The sequence below is a fragment of the Zonotrichia leucophrys genome, chromosome 17, assembly GCF_028769735.1.
Source record: "Zonotrichia leucophrys gambelii isolate GWCS_2022_RI chromosome 17, RI_Zleu_2.0, whole genome shotgun sequence".
NCBI lineage: Eukaryota > Metazoa > Chordata > Aves > Passeriformes > Passerellidae > Zonotrichia > Zonotrichia leucophrys.
This window is the reverse complement of record NC_088186.1, coordinates 1,891,608-1,912,263: the sequence shown is the minus strand read 5'-3', so window position 1 is coordinate 1,912,263 and position 20,656 is coordinate 1,891,608. Positions and strand designations below refer to the sequence as shown.

At 46.7% G+C, this 20,656-nt stretch overlaps 1 protein-coding gene across 3 annotated transcripts in view; it reads left to right on the top strand.

The window, feature by feature from the left end:
- DAB2IP (DAB2 interacting protein) overlaps positions 1 to 20,656 on the top strand; it is a 151,665-nt gene that overhangs the window by 6,787 nt on the left and 124,222 nt on the right. The window contains exon 1 of one of the 3 annotated variants that reach the window (XM_064728041.1): positions 29 to 359. The exons of the other annotated variants lie outside the window; for them this stretch is intronic. The gene's annotated coding sequence lies outside the window, so the exon portion shown is untranslated. Of the gene's footprint in view, positions 1 to 28; positions 360 to 20,656 lie in introns of those variants that run through there. 3 annotated transcript variants of the gene reach the window in all.

Below are 20,656 nucleotides of genomic sequence, written 5' to 3'. Positions count from 1 at the left end.
GCCTCCGTGGATTCTGCAGGAGCGGCACCTTCAGCCAGGACTGCGGGCGCGGGGAGCCCGCCTGCCTTCCCTCTTTCTTACCCAAACTTCTGCTCGGCACTGGATTTCCTTTCTGCTTCCCTGTGGAACTTTTATTGTGCTTTGCCCGAAGGCTGAGTTGCTTCTCCTGTGGGTTTTGGAGGTGTTTTTTCCTTTATTTTTTGCCTTGTGTGGGATTCCTTCTGGGGTTCAGCATGCACACCAAGCCGGGAAGTAAATCAGGGAGTTTTGCAGCTGTTTATTGCAGCACGAGAGTTAACGTGGAATGTCTGAGTTGCTCTGAGAAACTACTTCCAAAAATTTGACCTGCTTGTAAAAAGGTAAGCAGGGAAAGACTTTGGAATTTCGGGACTGACTTTCTACTTGCAAGGGGGGTTGTTTTTTTAGGAATGAATGTGAATCATTTGCAGTGTACAGTTGCCTCCTAGCAATGCCTGGGATCAAAGACTGGGTTTGTCTCTGAATTTCTTTAATGAGCAGAGTTGGAACAATGATTGTCTCTTTCTCTTTTGTGTAGCAATTGTTTTACAATAAGTCTTAACCCAAACTTTCTGCAGTGTGAGTGTAATTGTAATTCAGAACAGCAGCTCATTTTTGGGTTTGTATCTTTATGCAGAGAACTCTCAAGTCTCGTTTTCCTGCTTATGGAATCTCTCTTTCTGTTGTCTCAGACCAAGCACAGTTAGTTTGCAGCAGTCTGTATTTCCTCTAGCAGAGGACAAGATGCAGTTTGTGAGCCTGTTAAATCCTGCCCACTAATGACCTGCTGAGAGAGCTGGGGCCATTCCTTCACCTCGGGACAGCAGAGCTGGGGCCACCACTGTCCCCCTGTTAGCACATCCTGAACTCTTGCATGTGACCTCTAAAATATGGGTATGGATTCTTTTTCTGCAGGTTGTGTTCCAGTCAGACTCTTCTATCCACACAAAACAAAGTTAGCAAGAAATATTAATGGTTTGTAAAATCCTGTCCCTCCTTCCAGTGAGCCACATTATTCATTTTTCTGTGGTCTGTTCAAGGGGGAACTCTGCAAAATATAGTTCTGAGACTTTGCTGAAGACTCATTGAAATTTATTTTTGACAAACACCTGATTTTTAGCTTTTTTTGTGTCGGTGGGTTAATGTTAACTGTGCAGCAAATGTGTGACTTGTTTACTGATATGTACTACAAGGTGAATGTTCAGTACCTGTAATCACGGGAGCAGCAGATTTATGTAACTGATGCTTGATCTGACCTGAGCTTTCCATATCCAGTGGAGTTCAGGTAAACAGGAGAGGGTCGTGCTCCTGCTGTGCTTCCTTGCACCCAGGCACCAGCGTGGAGCAAATGTTCCAGAGTACAGCAAGGAGCTGTTGCACTGACAGGGAGGCATCTTTTCACTTAGTCATTTTCCTGGCCCACTGCCAGATCATCAAAAGCAGCTCCTTTAATGAAGAAAAAACTTGCTTTGCTGTAATTAGGAAAAGTGTGGCAAGTCACGGAAGGAATTAGGAGCTGGGCTTTGATGATCCCTGTGGGTCCCTTCCAGCCCAGGATATTCCATGGTTCTGTGAAGGAATGCCTGGATCACACCAAGCTCAGCACCAGCACAGTCCCAGGAGGGCACTGGGCTTGCTGGGGACATGTGGGCTGAGGTCTCACAGTGCCACTCCTGGTATGGATGCCCAAAAACCTTTGAAAGGTCTGGTGTGCACCAGTCCCAGTGGGGTTTGCAGTAATAACTCATCCTGGGGACAGAAAAGCTATTTGTTATTCATTGATAATAATAACAACAACAACAATAACAATAAATGCTGGCTTAGTTCTGTTTTGCTGGAATTGTATTGTCAGTGAGAGATTTCCCAGCCTGTCACTGGGCTGTTGGGTGATGATTATAATGAGGAATGGATCCTGACCTCTGAACTCCACAGGATCTCTTCCATTCCACACCTGGCTCCAGAAGGTTCCTCAGCCACTGGCAGGGGTGACCAATAGAATGTGGGATGTGGAATCAGAGCTCTGCAGTTCCGTGGGATGTCCATATGCATGCTCAGATCAAACACCAGCTGGTTGGAAAAATGTGTTTATTTTTTGCTTTTCATGCTTCATCCGACAGCAGTTCCTTGGTTCACTGGCCTGACTGTGATAAATATTTTTGTAAGGGTAGAGTTTCCTGGTTGTAACCCTTCTGCAGAGGGTTCCTGCTGGATCCCTCCCAAACCCCTCCACAACTTAGCACTGGTCAATATTTCCTTTTAATGGCATCCTGTGTAGCTGCAAAGCACTTTTTGTTTGCCTGCCTGTGGCTGATGTGCTGCTCTCATCATCAGCACTGCAATGCTCCAGTGTTCTTCCCTCTAATCCAGATAACTTCATGCCAGCTTAAATGTGCTGCTTTTATCCTCTTCTTCTGAAGGGGGGCTGAGTTAGAACTGCCTTGTCCAGGGTCACACACAGGGAGATTTTCTCATGGCATTGCAGTGGCACAGCATCTCCTGTGTTCCCCATTAGTCCTCTGCCATTCTTCTTGCTCCACAGTCTTCCTCCTTGCCTATCTCCCTTTCTTTGCTCTTCTTCCCAATTATAAATTGCTGGAGGACATTTGTCATTTTGCTGTGGAGAGCACAATCCACCTGGCATGTCTTGGGAGTCTGGAAAATCTCAGCACAGGTTATTCAGCAGGCCAGGATTTTTGTTTCCTTGAAGATGAAGAATTCTCATTTTCACAACAAGAAATTACTTTATTTTGCTAAAGTGGCAACTCTGGCAATGCAACATCATTGTATATTTACAGACTAATTTCAGAAATCCACACAGATTCCTTTCCTCTTCTCCTCCACCACAACTCTCTTGTCTGACTTGGTTGCCAGACTTTCTCTGGGAGTTCAGTCTCACTTAATTCACAAAGAATGTGGCTCCTTCTGCCATACTCAGTGCCTGGAGTCTAAATCAGGACATTTCTGGTGAACTTCAGCTTAAGATAAGTCTGACCTACCTAGAATTGAGGTTTCCAGACCCAGAGTGATGAGGCTCTGCCATTACCATGAAGTTCTCTGCCTGTATCTGTGCTAGCCTTGCCTTTTATATAATCTAATAGTCCTTTGCCAAGGAGTAAAATGTAATAGGAACTATTTTTGTGATTTTGGGAGTATTTTTGCTGGCTCTGAGCTCCTTGGAATAGATGCCGCCTCCTGTTATGATGTCACCGCTCCTGGTGCTTGCCAGTAGACTATCAACATTTTCAAAATCAAGATAAGAAAATCAAGATTAAAACCTGGTATTTTGCCTCCATGTAGGTCAGATGAAGCACAGAAACCAAATTTTTAACAGAAGAGGAGCATTGATGGGGAGAGAAGGATTTCAGAAAAACTGGGACAATCCAGTGGCAAGCACAGGAGACCAGAGAGTTCCTGGTTTCTGGTTCAGACTATGTGAAACCATTTTGCAGAGCAGCTGTGGAAGTGAAAATCAGCAAAAGGAGGGTTGGTTTAGAATTGCCTCATGGAAATTTTGGAAGTCTTTCTTTCTCTCAAGGAATTTCAGCCCACATCTTCTCTTTTGTCACAGGAAGCTGCCAACAGCCTGCCCTGGGCTTGGCCTGTCCTTACATCCCTGACCCAGAATGTCATTCTGGGAACGGTACAGAGTGACTGGAGCAGGGACTCCAACAAATCTTGGGAGTTTAGTCTTGGAAAAAGGTAGCCAGAGCTTCATGGCAATTTTGTGAGGGACTTTTGAATGCTCAAACCCTGCTTTCCTACTCCCTTGTTCTGAGATAGTAATTTTTCATTTAGGAGCAGAGAACTGAAGGCAAAGAATAATGCCAGTTGGGATGAGGCTTGTACTGAACTTCCAGCTGCAGCCCCATCTAACAGTGCTGAAATTAAATGGCTTAAGGACAGTGTGGAAGAACTGAACCTCTGGAGTAAAGTCAAGGTTTGAGAATTGGAGTCTTTTTTTAGTATTTTTGGTTAAAAAAATACTAAAGACCTTTTGAGATTGCTGTTGTTTTATGTGCCTTTGGAAAGTGCTGCCTGACTTCTTCATCTCAGGCATTTGAGCCATCTAAGAGCAGCTTGGTGGATTTTTTTAAAGTGCTGTTTTGTGAATGTTAGTGCTTTGTCAGTAAATCCGTTCAGTTCTGGTTCTTACTATCATTTTCCTTGCAAAGGGATCCCTCATCAAGAAATGTTCTTGAATATTTTAAGCTAATTATGTATGTACATATTTTGGTGTTGGGTAGAGATTAAATATAAATTAAAAACCAACACAGAGAAACATATTCCCCAATGGATTGTGAGAAACTTTCTCCCACTGTAAAGAACTTGTGTCCCAGTAGATGTAACATGGATATTTTGAGAGCACTGGAATGTTTAAGGGTTAAGAGATGGCTCTCACAGATGCTTTGGATGTGTTCTCTAGAGGCCAAGCCAAGGAACAGTGTGTCCTGTCCTTTTGTCTGTCCTGATTTCTAATGAGTCAGTCCCTGATTTCCCTCCAGTGAATGGGCAGACACACACCTTAAGAGAAAAGATACTCATGTCTCTGTTCATGATCTTCCATGTTTCAGGGAACATTGGAAACTTCCAACCCTTTCCTTGTTGTTTCTTCTTTTACCACTTGAAAATGTTCTTGGGAGATTTGATCTCGCTCTGTGGATTGCTGGGTGCATTAGCACAGCTTCTGCTTGCCAGAGCTCTCACTAAGCAGAACTGGTTTCAATAAATCATTGGAACTTTGGAAAGTCTGGAGTTCCAGTCATGGCAGCTCAGAAGAGGGAGGGGGAACAGGAATACAAGAGCTTTTGCAGCTGGGAAAGAGCAAAGGTAATTCTCCACAGAGGAGTCTGAACAGAGAGGTCTCTGATGGAAGGCTGGGGGAATCATTCTCTTACAGGCTGGATTAATATTTCATCCAGAGAGGTGGAACAAAGTCTTGTTCTGGTTGAAAGTGGAGGAAGTGAGTGATTCAGCTTATTTTGTCAGGCATCTCCCTGCCTGTGAGAAGGTGCAGCACAGCATTTTTGTAGCCATGGAGAAGGAGTGCTGTGTCTGGAGTGCCACTTGGAGATGCTGGAGCAGTTGCTTGGCCTTTGTCTCAGGTCTGTGCAGCTGATCCCTGCCTTGCTTTCCCGAGCAGTAAAATCTCCACCCCAGATTTAAATTTCTCTTTGTCAGTGATTGAGGCTCATACCCAGCACCTCTATTTCATTCATATCCAAACTGCTCAGGATTACCTGTGTCTGTCAAGGTTTGAAGTAGTGATCTTCTTATTTCTAATAAATCCTTTAGCATGAAACTGGCTTTAATCCCCCTTTGCTATTCCTGTTCCCTGTCCAGGGTAAGCTTGGAAGTTGGTTTTTTTGTTGGTTTTTTTTTTTTTAATTGCTACTTGCTCTCATAAGCCATACGATGCTTTTGATAACAGTCATCAAATTTTACAGCTATCACTATAATCTCAGTGCTGTTAACCATCTGCATCTCTCCTCGTGTTCTATAGAAACTGAAGAGAAAACAAATACGTGGTTAATTTTAGCACATCACTCCTTTTAATGGATTCTGTGTCCCAAGTAGCAGCACTGTTTAATGTGTCTGCAAACAACCTCGTGGAAAGGAGGAAGAATCCACACACAAGGACATTCCTCAATGGTTTCCAGTCCCTAGGGCTGCATTGCAGGGTCAGGAGTGCGCTGCAAAGGGTTTGAGTCCTACAAAAGGACCTGTTTGTTTGAGTTATAACTTCTGTAAGTTGTAACCTCTGATTGGGGATTTTAATCCCATGGAATCTGAACTTGAGACATCATCAGACAAAGTCAGGTGAAGAGTCACCCGTGTCTGTGCCTGGTGATGAGCTGTGAGCAGTAACGAGAGAGCAGAGCAGGGAAAGGGGGAAAATCTCACTTGAATATAGAAAAACCTGGGCAAAAAGTGTGGAGAAGTTGTGCTCTGTGAACAGGCAGGCAGCATGGACACAGGCCTGGGATCCAGGGCTGGGATCCAGGGCTGGGATCCAGGGCTGGGATCCTGGAAAAGGCAGAGGCAGCTGGAGAGGAGCAGTGGCCCAGCTAACGGGGCAGCCCGTGCCCACAGCCCAGTCCTGGCTTTAGGGAGCCATTTATCCTCCTCACTTCCCAGCATCCAGCCCTGAGGAAGGGCTGCCAGATGTCACACCTCATACAGGATTTCCTGTGCTTCACCTCAAATCCTGGGATTTGTTTAAAACCATGTGCAGTATTCCCTTCCTTGTGCCTGAGCTGCAAGATGGGAATCACTTGCCAGGCAGTGACCTCCCAGGCTGTGCTCCCCAGCTCCCTGGGCTGCTCAGGAGCCAGAGGAGGTCCCGTGGGGTTGGGCAGGTGGAGATGCAGCTCTGGCAGCCCTGCATGGCCAGGGAACGCTCCTGCTCCTGGCAGGGCCTCCCTGGGCAGTGTCAGCCCCTGTGCTCCCACAGCCCGGCCTTACAGAAGCAGCACACACTTCACTAAGGTCACTGTGCTGCTGACCTTCAGGGAGTGCCACTGCTCTGCAGGTGCTGTCTCACCTGAACAGTGCACAGGAATGTGCCCTTCATTGAAATATACATTAGAGTAGGCTAAAGTTAAATGGTTTTTTAAATTACTCCCCCAAAGGACGTGAAGAGAAAGCTGTATCTCACTGTGTTGTTTAACTTTTTATGTTATGAAAACCACAAAGGAAAGGGTTTATTATTAAAGTAATGATAAAATACAAGAGGGACTGAGTCAGAGATAGGACTGCCTTGAGAGAAAAATTACCATTTCATTTAGGCTTCACTGGAGTGGTCAGGATTGGTGTTTAAGATGTCACCAAAACCTTCCAGTATTATATTTAACCATTGTGGAGACATAGAAGGGGCCCCACAATAAAAGTGATATATTTTGAATTTCCTGATCATAGTGCTTTAACCTTTATATTGCTGACACCCAAGATTCAAATAGAAATGCGCACTGAAACTCTGTAATTTCATATATTCCAATTTTTTTATAGGAATCCATTTAAAATTACACAAGAAATCTCTTTTCATCTTCTGAGTGTTTCACTGATTAGCATAATTTATAGCCAGTTTTGTGAATAAGGTGATTGTACCCAGGTGATTGCAAAAAGGTCTGTGGATCTCAGCTTTATAAATATTATTCTGAATCTGACTTTGTTAAAGTAATTGATGTAACATGAATCAGTGCTGTGCAGAGCTCTTCAAGTGCAGAGACCACACACTGTGTAATCTCTGGAGCCAGTCCTCATCATGCCTTTGCTTTTCTTAGCAACAAAATTAACTCCATCATTATAAAATTTAGCCAATACTTTACCTCTGCAGTCAGAATCTTCTCACATGAGACTCAGCCCACGCTCTAAATCCTGCCTTCCTTGTGTGTCACTCTTTGCCTCAGAGAACTGGAAAAGTGACTTTGCAGTGGCTCAGCAGGGATGTTGTTACCCCTGGAGGTGTTGCAGGGGAGCCCTGGGAGGCCCATGAAGGCCCTTCCACACTGGCTGTGCCAATCAGAAACCTCCAAGGCCTCTCCTGTGGAGGCTCCAGCCCCGGCTGGGCGCTCTGGGAAGGGAGGAAGAGCTTTGTGTCTGCAGGCAAAGCTGGAACTCAGGGTCAGCCGGGTGAGAGGAGCTGCCCAGGGCTGAGCAGGGACATTGGCACTGACAGGGAGACCCCAGGCTGTGCTCAGCCTTGTGCTGGGCTGCACAATGAGCCCTGCAGAGCCTGGGTTACAGAATGAGCTGGGTTACAGAGCCTGGGTTCCAGAATGAGCCCTGCAGAGCCTGGGTTACAGAATGAGCCCTGCAGAGCCTGGGTTCCAGAATGAGCTCCACAGAGCCTGGGTTACAGGATGAGCCCTGCAGAGCCTGGGTTCCAGAATGAGCTCCACAGAGCCTGGGTTACAGAATGAGCCCTGCAGAGCCTGGGTTACAGAATGAGCCCTGCAGAGCCTGGGTTACAGAATGAGCCCTGCAGAGCCTGGGTTACAGAATGAGTCACAGAGCTGGTTACAGATGACTGTCTCAGAGCCTGGGTTCAGATGACCTGCAGAGCCTGGGTTCCAGAATGAGCTGGGTTACAGAGCCTGGGTTCCAGAATGAGCCCTGCAGAGCCTGGGTTCCAGAATGAGCTGGGTTACAGAGCCTGGGTTCCAGAATGAGCCCTGCAGAGCCTGGGTTACAGAATGAGCCCTGCAGAGCCTGGGTTACAGGATGAGCCCTGCAGAGCCTGGGTTCCAGAATGAGCCCTGCAGAGCCTGTAAGGATGAGCGGTAGAGCCCGGTTAAGGAGAGCTCCACAGAGCCTGGTTAGATGAGCCTGCAGAGCCTGGGTTCCAGGATGAGCTCAGGCCCGGTTAGAATGAGCACCAGAGCCTGGGTTAAGTGAACTGAGCCCTGCAGAGCCTGGGTTACAGATGAGCTGGAGCTTCCACAGAGCCTGGGTTCCAGGATGAGCCCTGCAGAGCCTGGGTTCCAGGATGAGCCCTGTCTCAGAGCCTGGGTTAAGGAATGAGCTCCACAGAGCCTGAGCTCGGCTCCTCGTGCAGCTGTTTGGCTGCTCAGGCTCCTTGTGCCATTGGATTCTTTCTCCCACGTTCTCTTCCTCCATGAACACAGAGCTGCCAGAAGGGCTGGACGGCTGCCCAAGAGCTTTTAAATGCTCTGGTTAGGAATTGGTGGGAACCTTGTGTTTGTGTTTCTCTAAAGAAGTTTTATGGCTTTTTCCTGGTGCTGCTCGTGACAAGGTCGCTTTGAGGGAGGAGGATGCAGGTCACCCACTGCCAGAGCCCCCTGTCAGCGTGTGGGGGGTGACACAAAGGGGACAGGAGCTGAAATCTCCTGGAAACTTTGGGTGATGTTTCATCTTGAAGCAAATTCCTGGAGAACTGCTGAGATGAAAACAGGCACAGCTCTAAACCTGCATGTTTTATAATGATGAGATTCTGGGAGAAGCTGGAATGCTTCTTACAGGAGAGTAGGGAAATAAAGATTCCCAGCTGTTAATAATAACAAGCCAGGGATTCTTCTTGTTCAAGCTGGAGCAGAATTGCCTGGAAGTCCCTGGAGAATTCCAGTCCAGCACTAGACATTTGAAAGATTTGGATCCCGGTCTAAAATATTTCCACTGCTTGAGCGGATTTCCAAACTGAGCTTTTTTTATCATAATCCAGACAGAGAAATGAAATTTGTGGTACAGTCAGCCATCAGCTGAAGTATTTTGAGAGGAGTGTGGTGACTGGAGAGTCTGCTGTGTGTGCAGGTCCTGAGCATCCACTTGGAAATGGAAGAGACCTGAACACAACCTCGTGTGGTGCAGCTGGCTTTGAAGAAATCATAGGAATCATGGGTTTGAGGTTCATTTATAGGAGAAAAAAGAAAGGGAAAAAGAATGCAAAAGCCAGCATGCTTCAGTGTCTGGGCACATTTTCAAGGCCTCTTTTATTTTGAGTAATTAATTCTGTGTTTTATTAGTAATGAAAGCAAGGGCTATTTTGTGCAAGGCTGGAGCAGTTCAGGGTGACTCGGCGGGAAGTTAAACTGATGTAGCATTACTTCTGCAATTTATCACCTGCCTGTACTGCTTACTCAGGGTATAATACAAGTTTGTCATTGTTCAGAGCAATTATATTCTAAATTCACTTAATAATTACCTCTCAAACCAGAAAACTTTAAAGAAGTGATTCTTTTATAAGTAACTGGGAAAATCTCTAGCATGACATCTCTTCTTTGAGGCAGCCTAAATGCAAGCTGGCTTTTTGGTGATCTGTTTCAAATTAAGGGATTTCATTGCATAAATGTATGTACTGGGGCTTGAGTGTGGTGTATCCAAATGCTTGCAGCCTTCTTACACATTTGTAATGATTCCAATAATTCCAAATTAGGGAGGTTTTTTTGTTTGGTAGATGAAAAATCCGTTCTATTTTGTCTTTGGTTAAGGGAACTTGAAATACTGGGTAGTACAAATGTGCAGCTTCAAAACTGGTCAGAATTGTTGGTAGGACTGGATGGCACGGCAGCTGAGCACAGAGCAACCACAGACCCTCCAAAGCTTTTCCTTCCTGAACCTTTTTTCTGCTTCTCCAGGTGTGGAGGGGCTGGGGAGCTGCGGGGTCCCTGGTGCAGACCCAGCTCCAATTGATTATCCCAGCCCAGCTCTGAGGGTCCCGCAGTCCCTGGGCAGGCCCTGCTGAGTTACTGCACAGCTTTAGGCAGCAGACTTTTACTGACTGCAGCAAATAAATTTGCTGTGCTTTATGGAGCAAGGAGAAGCTTGTTTTCTGAATTTTAATTGTCTCAATAAATCGTGTTAAGATTGTGTTCTATTAGACTGCAGGAAATGAGTGTGAGCGGTTCGGATCTGGACGTTGTTGGGAAGGTGTGCTGCTCACAGGGCTGCTGGAAAAAGAGTTTTCAAATCTGACTGAGCAATAATGAGGATGATAAGGATTGTAGAGATCTGGAGTGCAGCTTCCCAGGAATCCCCACTCAGTCTTGGGTTTACCTACAGGGATTCTCTTGTCCCACTGGGTGATGATGATTTTCAGCTTGTGCTTCACAGAGGAGAGGAAACATTTGCAATGGTGCTCAGGTGGCTCAGGCACAGGGAATGGGAGAGGGGCACTCATGTCACACTGTAGTTCTGGTCAATACTGAAGGATGAACCTCTGCTCTGGAGACAGGCTGGCAGGGTTGGGGCTCTTCAGCCTGGACAGAAGGCTCCAGGGAGATCTTAGAGCCCCTTCCAGTGCCTTAAGGGGCTCCAAGAGAGCTGAAGAAAAATGTTTTGATGCTGTGACTTGAGAGTTCATGAGTGCAGCAATGAAGATCAGCAGGTTTTATTCCCAGCCTTGTCCCTGCTCTCAAGAGGAGGAATATTGGTTCATTTCACTGAGGGATGGCTGTGCCCCTTGGGATCAGGAAGGAGCTGCTCTCGTCCTGGCACCGGGACAGAGTCCAGATCTTTATTTGCAGGATTAGAATGTTTTCTGAAAGATAGGCCAGGTTGAAAGCTCTCCATTGCTGTATCTCCCAACGTTCTGCTGGAGAGCTGGAGTGATTGATGAGCATTTCTCCTTGCAATTACAGATGAGCAACAGCAACCCACAAATCACGGCACGCTGGGTAGGAGTTCCTGAGCCGCTCTCTGTAGTCTGGCCAGCAAATCATTAAATCAAGCGAGGATGAGCAAGGGGCTGCTGGATGTTCTCGCCTCAGCACAGCAGCTGAGAGCTGAGTAAGCTGCTGTCTGCCTGAATCAATCCCCACTCTGGGAATTGAAACAGTGCAGACGTGAAGCCTGTCCGTGGCCACATAAAAGCTGCATTATGGCTGCGATTTAGGGGACTACGCCTAGAGCAGCTCTTTGAATCCCTAATCCTGGCATCTCTGAGGGAGGAAAGCAGGGAGGCTGTGCTCACATGTCTAAAACTTTCCTCCTGACCCTGACTCAAACTGGGGGACCTGGCCTGCAGTGAAGCAATCCATGGGGAGTTGATGTACAGTGTAAGTTGTAATGGGATTTTACAGTACAGATGCTAGTACATATATTTAATATCTGACAATTCAAATAGCTTGGCTGGCAAACACACTGAACATTGCCAGATTTCTATAAGATCCTGTGAATTCCTGACCTAGATATTCCTTGGAGGAGGGAATTCACGAGCAGGAGAGAGACATGAACCCAGTATAGTAGACTGGGCTCCTCACTCCTGACCCATTTCCCTTATTTCTTCTGAGTATCTTTAAAAACTGCAAAATTGGGTTAATAAAATGATTTAAGAAGATCAGCTTACTCTTAAAGTTGTTCCAAGTTCAGTCTTTATACAATTTACCTTATGCTTGGGGTACAGAATAATGAAAATCTAAACAAACAGAGCACTAAGCCTCAATCCTACATGTAAATCTGTGCACATGTGCTGCAAACAAGATAGCACCCATGGACGGATTTGTTTGTGTTGCCTTATGAGCCAAATGCTGTGGTTTTGCTTCTTTTATTTATTCAGTCCTGAAAGAATTTACTGTGAAATCCCACCAGGCAGAGATAAAGACTGGAAACCTGGTAATCTACAACTGTACAGGAGGGTCAGTTTATGGCCTGAATGTGCTGGAGAATTTAGATGTGGAGAGACTCTTTCATAGTGAGCTGACATGAAAACCTGTATTATTTCAGGGCTTTGCAGCATGTAAATTGTGTTTACGATGAAGCTAAAGCTTGGAAAAACCAAACAGATCTAATCCAGATTTGCTATTCTGATGAATTTTTTCCTTCTCAAATGAATTCAGGATGTCAGATTATTCAGTCCCAACATGACAAGGGCAAGACAAATTAATTAGCTTAATCTCCATGGGTTGTGAAGGGTTTGTCTCTGGGTGCTTTGTGTGAGGGTGTGCAGGCACTGCTGTGGGTGGCTGCCCATGGCAGGGGAAGAGGGGTCCTTCAGCTTCACCCCAACTCCTCTCTCCCAGCCACACTGCCAGTGAAAAGTTTGAATTCTCCTACAGTCTGGAACTGAAGACCACATTTCTAGTGCACTTCCAATATTAAACTACTCTCCTGAGACTGCTCAAGAGTCACAAGTAATGCTTTAAAAAGAAATTAAAATGTTTAGTTGTAGAGAAAAAATGGCCAGGTCTGGTCTCAAATGAGCATGCAATTTTAAAAAAACGCTGGGTTCCACAGTACCTGGAACTCTTGCATGTCATAACCTTGTTAAGATAATTACAGTAGATGGCTTTTCTGCAAGGGAATCCCCTGACATTCTTCCTTGGGAGATTAAATCTCTGCTGCTGTTCTAGGCAGATTCTGCCTGAGTGAAAGTGTCTCCTACCTCCTTTAAAAATATCAACAACCAAAGAGAAGACAACACTTAATTCCTTTTTACAAAAGGAAAAGAGAGTCATGTCTTGGGAAGAAGGGAAATCAAATAAAAAATTTAATGCTAGAGAAGAAAGGCAAGAAATGCAGTTGCCGTGGAAACCGGAGCATAAGTAGAAACTTTGCAGCAAAGAGCAGAAACTAAAAATGAAAAAGCAGAGTGGTGAGGCTTGGCAGATAGCCAGGAGCTGCCTCCACCTCCTCTCCTGTGCTCCTGGTGGGATGTTCTTCATCATCCTCCCACGGGCTGGAGGTGCTCTGGGCATTTGGAGAGCAGAGCTGGGCCGTGGGTCAGAGCCCCTCCCAGGGACAGCGGTGACAGCACTGCCTGGGCTGAGGCAGCTGCACCAAAGCCTCTGTGAGCTTCAGCCTTGGGCCTCCTCCATGGGAGAGGGGAAATTCACTGGGAATGGTCCTCACTTCACACTGAGGGCTGGAGAGAGAGGGGAGCTGCTTCATCTGATGGTCACAAATCACCAGGCAAGCCCTTGATTCTTGTGTCCAAACCAAGGTCAGGGAGTGCACTGCAGCAATAACTCCTGTTCTTCAGTGATCCCTGTACATTGGGAAAAGATCCCCTAAAGTTGCTGCAGGTGCTGCTGTGCCTCACACTGGCTGGGCACCATTCCTCAGCCCTGTGACCCACAGCTCCCACCTGGGAGTCACATTCCTTGTCGGAGTTCTCCTGGGCACAGGCTGTGTTCCATGGTGGTTGTTGGCTGCATCCCCCGTGTTTCTGAAAGCAGGGGCCCATTCCAGATGTGCAGTTTTGTCCAGGGCTCTGGGATCATTTGATGCTGGCACGTTTAGCTCAGTTGTACGCAGTAAGTAATGCAGTCATTGGATTAGTAATTATTAAATCCACATATGCTTTTTAGTATGACATGGAAAAAAGCAGGTTGGGAAAGCTGGGCAGGTTCCCAGGCAGGGCTGTAAAACCTTTGTGATGGCCAGGAAGTGATTTGGGTGAAAGCTTGGGAGCATACCCAGCCTGAGTGCTGTTACAGATGGAAGCAATGAAACCTGGGCTCTCCAGATTTCCTTCAGTCATATTCTTGGAATTCAGCACGGGTGTAGGAGTTTTGCTAATTTGCCCTCAGACTGGTCAGCATCTTATATACTTGACTCCTTTTTCATTAACAAAATAGAAAATGCAGTGCAAGTCCAAAAAACCCACTTGACCTCTTTGTATGTGAATTCTGGGTGAACTTACCTGGGATACAGCACCTCAGTGTGTCACCAGAAATAAAACCTACACACGTTTAACTCTGCTGCATTGCCACTGACTTCACTCCTCAGCTGACTTGTCATCGTCTCACCTGGACTATTCCTTATTTGATTATTATTTCAAAACACAAAGATTTGTGATTGTTTGGGGTTTTTTAGGCTGGAAGTAATGAAGCTTAGAGTAACAAACTTCACTAAAAGGGATGTTAATTTTTAAATGTTTTTTAGCATTTGGGCAGGGGAAAAAGCAAGGACCATATTTTCTAATCCCCGTAGAAAGGGAATTCTAAAAGGAAGCCCGCTCTTGGGAGGGAGCGGTGATCCCGTCCCGGGGATGTGGCAGCGATCCCAGGCGGAGCCGGCGCCCTCCGGCCTGCGGGCGGCAGCAGAGCCGTGCGGAGCGGAGCGGAGCGGAGCGGGAGCGTCCCCGCCTGCCCCGGGACAGGGACAGCGCTGGGGACAGCCCTGCCCGGGACAGGGACAGCGCTGGGGAACAGCCCTGCCCGGGACAGGGACAGGGACAGGGACAGGGACAGGGACAGGGACAGGGACAGGGACAGGGACAGCGCTGGGGAACTGCCCTGCCCGGGACAGGGACAGGGACAGGGACAGGGACAGGGACAGCGCTGGGGAACAGCCCTGCCCGGGACAGGGACAGCGCTGGGGGAACTGCCCTGCCCGGGACAGGGACAGGGACAGGGACAGGGACAGCGCTGGGGAACAACCCTGCCTGGGACAGGGACAGGGACAGCGCTGGGGAACAGCCCTGCCCGGGACAGGGACAGCGCTGCCGTAGAACAGCCCAGGCCGGTGCTGAAATGAGGGAACCCCAGAGCCAGCGCTGGCTACAGCAGAGTTCGCACCTTGGGCACTTCCCCGGTGCTGCCTTGAGAGGGAATTCCCGGCGAGCAGCTGGATTTGCAGCAGGGCCGTGTCCAGAACAGAGCAATTTTCCTTGGCTTTCACGTGCTGACACAGCACTGGCGTTTCTGGCGTTTTCAGCTGGAAAAGCTCTCTCCCTTCTCCCGGCTTCCTCCATGTTCAGTGCCTTTAACAAATGTTTTCTGAGACCACTGACATTGTATCTGTTTTCTATGGTTTAAATTGAAACGATCTCGTTTCTGTTGCAATAGTAACGCAGTGATGGACACTGAGGAGCTGTTTGTGACCTAGGAATGCTCAGAAAAGTCAAACCAAATTGCAGGGAGGTGTACAGTGTGTGTGTGCAAAGCACAGCCTGGCCACAGCTGGGAGAAGCTCCACAATACCCTGTATTATGTGGGTTTATACCCAGCTCAGTGTGTTATGGAAGGAAGTTTATGAGTGACATGACCCAAACAAAAAGAACACTCCAGTTGCTGCCAAGATGACATTCCAGGCTGCTCCTGACAGAAACAAGATGCCTTCCATGTAGGATTGCCACTTACTGTGTGAAGATAACCATGGGCTACTTCCTGGAGTTGCAAAGAATGAGCATTTTGGGAAATTCCAATTCCTGGTGTCTGTTTTCAGCGTTGTTGCTAAGTGTTTTACCTCCTCACTTGGAAACAAACATCACCCAAGGCTGCTTTCACTGCTCTGCCCAGGGTTAGGGTTGTGCTTAGAGTGTGTCCCTGCTTGCCAGGCTTGTTTGGGGCAGATCTGGAGGGAGTTTGCAGCCCTGCCTTGATGAGTTCTGTTAGAAGCAACAGTGCCTTTGTATAAAGAGCTGAACAGGACCCTCCAAAACCCAAACCCTCCGAAACAGGAATGTGCAGTCTCTTGTGTTTGCCCTGACACAGTAAGTGTGGGGTTCCTGGTCCCTGTGGGACTGAAGAAGTCAGAACTGACCTTTTCCAAGGCTGATTCCTGCAAAGACAAACACCACACCTGTGAACATTCCCTGCCCTGCTCAGGATCACAGGAAGTTACATTTTAGCCCTGACCTGCACGAATCCCCTGTACTGGTGAGCTCAGTCTGGGCTCCAGGCTTCCCAGGGCGCTTTGTTTTGGATCCAGGCTGCCCAAACTGTGGTGATGGAGGGATAATCTGTTCCAAAGGTTGTCAGACATCAGGGTTTCAGAAATAGCAAGAAGAATTTGTCAGCTAATGTTCAGACCTGAGAGATCCTGCTGTCAGAATATTGATCTCAAATTCCTCCAGCGTCTCTTCTGTTGGGAGTTGGACCTGAATTTCAGAGTGCAAAATGTGCTTTTCCCAGATTGTTCCCTGTTCTCCCCCCTACACCTTCCATTAGCAGTTCTGTGTACGTGAGTCTCCCTTGTCATCCTGTCAACCCTCATGGTCTTTAAATAGTCTGTAGGCTCTGGGTGGTGATCACCACATTGTTCCCCCTCCCTCTGCAAGCTGCTCCTGGAAAAGAGGACAGGAATTACTCTCTCATACACTGCTTGTTCATAGTCCAATTTTAAAATCATCTCCTGCTTGTCTCATTTGCCAAGTCCATCAGAGCAATATCCTGCCCAGCTCCCTGCCCTGCCGAGCCCTCAGTGAGCAGCTTAGATCCCCAATTCCCCTTGGAATCCCAGGGGGATCCTGCCCAGGCCCTGCTGGCAGCAAACCCAGACACAGCAGCATCACTGCTGAAATGGGCTGCACATAGGGAGATCCGTGTTCTTACTAAATGGTTTGGTTGCTATTTTTTCTCCTCGAGGGGAATTCCATTCATCCCCTTTCAGAAGAGCCTGTAAAACTCAGCCAGTCCCGAACTCCCAACAAATGTCCTTTAATAGTTTTGGATTTCAGCACAGAGGCCTCTGACTGTGTGTTCCTTTAATACGTTCACAACTCCCCTGGGAGAACTAAGCCAGGAAAAATCAACACTTTTTAAAGCCAGGCCTCCTGCTTTAAGGTTGTGTTTCTTTTCCTGCCTTATATTCCCTTGCTCATCTCCACAGCTCCTGCTTTCTCGTGCTTTGCATTGCCCATTCTCAACTCGGGTGTTCTCAGGTGTCCGAGAGCGCAGCGCTGCATCCTCTGCTTTCCATTTTGCTGGCTGAAGGAGCATAAAGGACTCTTAACATTCTCTGCAGTCGCCTCTCAGCTTGGCATACTGATCATTTCAATAATAAAGTGTTTCCTTTCATTCTCCAACAGTCAGGCCCCTGCCAGAGCCATAATTGTTCACAGATGACTCATTTTGGCTGCATGATCAAAACCAGGGAAAAGTGCTGTTTGCACAGGCTTTGAAACGTACAAGATGGGAAGAGATGTTCACGCTTGATATTTGTACCATATGTGCTTTCTAAATTTTATTATAGAACCTTTACATTTCAAAAGAGATTCTAGTCTTGTCCTGGGGATGATTTAGAAAGGAAAAGATAAGTAGAGTTTTGAGTTAGGCCAAGATTAGCAAAGACTGACTGTGTAGTTTGAGCTGTGAGGCTGCATCCTGGTGGGAGCTGTGCAGTGCAGAGGGGCCGTTGCTGCCCTGAGATAAATAGCTCTAGAAATAGATCTAGATCTATGTATGGATATCTGTGCATTGCTTAGGGGCTGCACACTCATTGGTGTTCTATATCAAAGTCCCACTGAACTCCTCATTCTTTCCAGCGTTTGTTTGGAAATCCTGCATTCGAAGTTGCAGCAGGTGTTTGCATTTTCTTCCCCAATGAAAACCCCAGGGGTGTCTGCACAGTGCTTGTGGTGCCCCATGGCAGTGCTGGGAGGGCTCTGCTCTGCTCTTCTCACTGGGTTCACCTCACATGTCCCCATTGGCAGGGTCAGCAAAGGGGTCAGCACCAAGGTCTGGTTTAGGGGGGAGGAGAAGGACATGGGAGGATGATTCCTGCACTGCCATTCATCTCCAAGCATGAGCTGTATCAATAAGAAGCTGCTCTTTGTGTCTCCTCCCAAAATCGCTTTGAGGCCACCCAGCTGCCTTAGATACAACACCAAACAAACAAACTTTGCCTTCTTTGCATCAGTATGGCATTTGACCAATGAATTGTACAAACCCTCCAAGCCAGTTCATCCAAGGTGCTGCCCTGTGGATGTGATGTTAGACTTGGTAATCCAGGGAAAATGAGTATATTAGAAGAACAGAGTATCTAAATTCAGTAGGAAGAGGGGGTTTTAGTAGCTTTTCTCTCTAAAATGTAACAGGGGTATTAGTGGAATGGGAACATACAGACTCCATACACTTGTGAGTGGAAGATCTGTACAAAAAAGTAGGAAGAGAAGCAGAAAAAAACAATTTGGGCTGATGCTGCAATAGAGGAGCACTACTGGTCACTGTGTGCCTTGCTAGATATTTTCTGCTATTTTTATTTGGAGTGTCCTTTATCAGATCATCAGCCAGTTCCCTGCTCAGGGCTGGTGAGGACCCAGCAGGGTGAGAATTCCCAGTGTTGGATCCTGGCTCACGAGAGCTCAGGCACTGGAGGTGTTGGTGCCCTGAACTTCCACATTTCAAAACATCCCAGCCCTTGCTTTGCTCCTGGAGTGTTTTTCATATTTCTGTTGTTTGAAGGAGGCTCTCCACATTTTGCAATCAGCTGCTCTTGGACAATAACATCTCTCAGGGCAGCCCTGTGTTGTTGTGCCAGAAGGAAAAACGTAAATTTAAATAAACCACCCTCACAATGGTATTTAAAAACTGATTGCAGGATTTCCAGTCGCTTTTGTAAAGCCCTCTTTAAAAACAATAGCTACATTTTCATTTTTTAACTTGTTAACAGGGAACTCTTTTAAAACAGAGGGTGTTTTCTGTGCTACTCTGTCATGTCAGCCTGATAAGGAAGATGGCTAAAGATCATTCTTGCCAAAATATTCCTTGGATGAGTCATCTGATGCCAAAAAGCAAGTGAAACGAGCAACTATATTTGCAGTGGAGTTTGCAAATTATGTGGCAAGGAAAGGAAGAAAATAATCTGTCACATGAAAAATGAAGTTTAGATTGTGTGTATATAAATCAGTGATTTGTTATATGAGTGTGAGATCATTATCAGGCATTTAAACATGAATTGGAAGTGCCTAATCTATTAATTAATCAGGAAATAAGTTTTACATAGCATGTGCAATCAAGTTAATCTCTCATTTCACTTGCCAGCAGAGATGCTGCTGTCAGTGGATGTTGTCATGAGATTAAACACCCCGAGAGCTGAATCTTGCTGAGGGGGAGCCTCAGGTGTCCAGATGGCATCAGGAAGGGAAGGGAGGGGAGGCAGCTCCTTCCCTGAGCCCTCGCACTCCTGACACGGGGAGAAGTTCTCTGTGTGCTCAGCAGTTCCTGCAAAGCCTCTTCTCCCCCTCTGCCTGAGAGCAGACTCAGCTTCCAGGCAGGCAAGGACGGTGATGCCCTGCAGGAGCTGCTGGAGGGTTCGTGGTTCCTTCCCTGGCCTTTAGCACACCGCCCTGCAAAGCCACTGTAACAGAACTCAGCATAAATAGCTGAGCCTTCTGCTAATAATAACCCATAAATCTGGCACAGAAAGGCACTGATGCCAGACTTTTATCAACTCCTTCCCTGCAGCAACACAACAGCAAGTTTACTGCTGAAATACAAAGTAAAAATATTTTTAGGAGTTAATTTCTTTTGTTATATGAATATTTTGATTAAGGTCAATGCGGATTTTGTAGTTTATTACAGTATTTGTTATTACATCTAATAATTGGATTCCTAACCTAGAGGTGATGTGGGTTTTATTTAACTGTGCAGATGTGAAGGTAAAGATGATCATTTGGGCTCTCTTCCCACTGAAGGTTGGACCAGGTGAGATTTTGAGGTCGCTTTTTTGTGATCCCCTCCAGGATCACAGCAGAGAACTGCCACAGTTTTGTCTTGGAGAAGGAAATGGGGGATCCTGGGAAAGCCAGAGCTGAAGTTACTCTGTTAATCACTCAATGAATCACTGCTAGCATTTTATTTTAGTAATGAGGGGTATTTGGGAAGAATAGTCCTGCTTAAACAAATATTTCCTGCCAGCAGCTCAGCGTGGAAGACACAGTGCTGGGAAGTGTTGTGCAGCTCCCAGTTACGTCTGAGGGCCTTTGTTTGATTTAGGGATTTGTACAAGGTTTTTGTTTTTAGTTTGGAATTTTTGCTGTACAGTGGAGACTTCACACTCCTGGTTTTTTCCTGTTGTTGAAAGGAGCAGGCTGCTCTGAGGCATTGGATGTTTGATTCTGGTAGAAGTTTCTTCTTCCATTGCATTGGACTCCATGTGTTTTAATTGCTTCGTTAGGTCTGTGGAAATTTAGCACAAGTCTTTAGATGGATTTTGGCTTTGTAAATTTTATTAGCATCATTAGCAGTCAGGTCATAAACCAGTGTACCTGGGAGGAGTGTCGTGTGTCAGCAGAGCAAGTGAAGTGATTTTGTTGTGGTCTCCCCCAGCTGCTGGGAGAAGCTGATGTTCTTTAGCTCCATTGTTCTGCTGGGAAGCGGGCAGGAAATGTGAAATGTGCCGTGCTCTGAGTCAGCTCGGTGGTTCTGCCCCGTCCCGAGTTCACGGTGGGTGCAGGAAACGTCTCCAGGCTCTCAGACCCTTCCCCTGTGCCCCCCTGTAACACACACACACAGCTTTG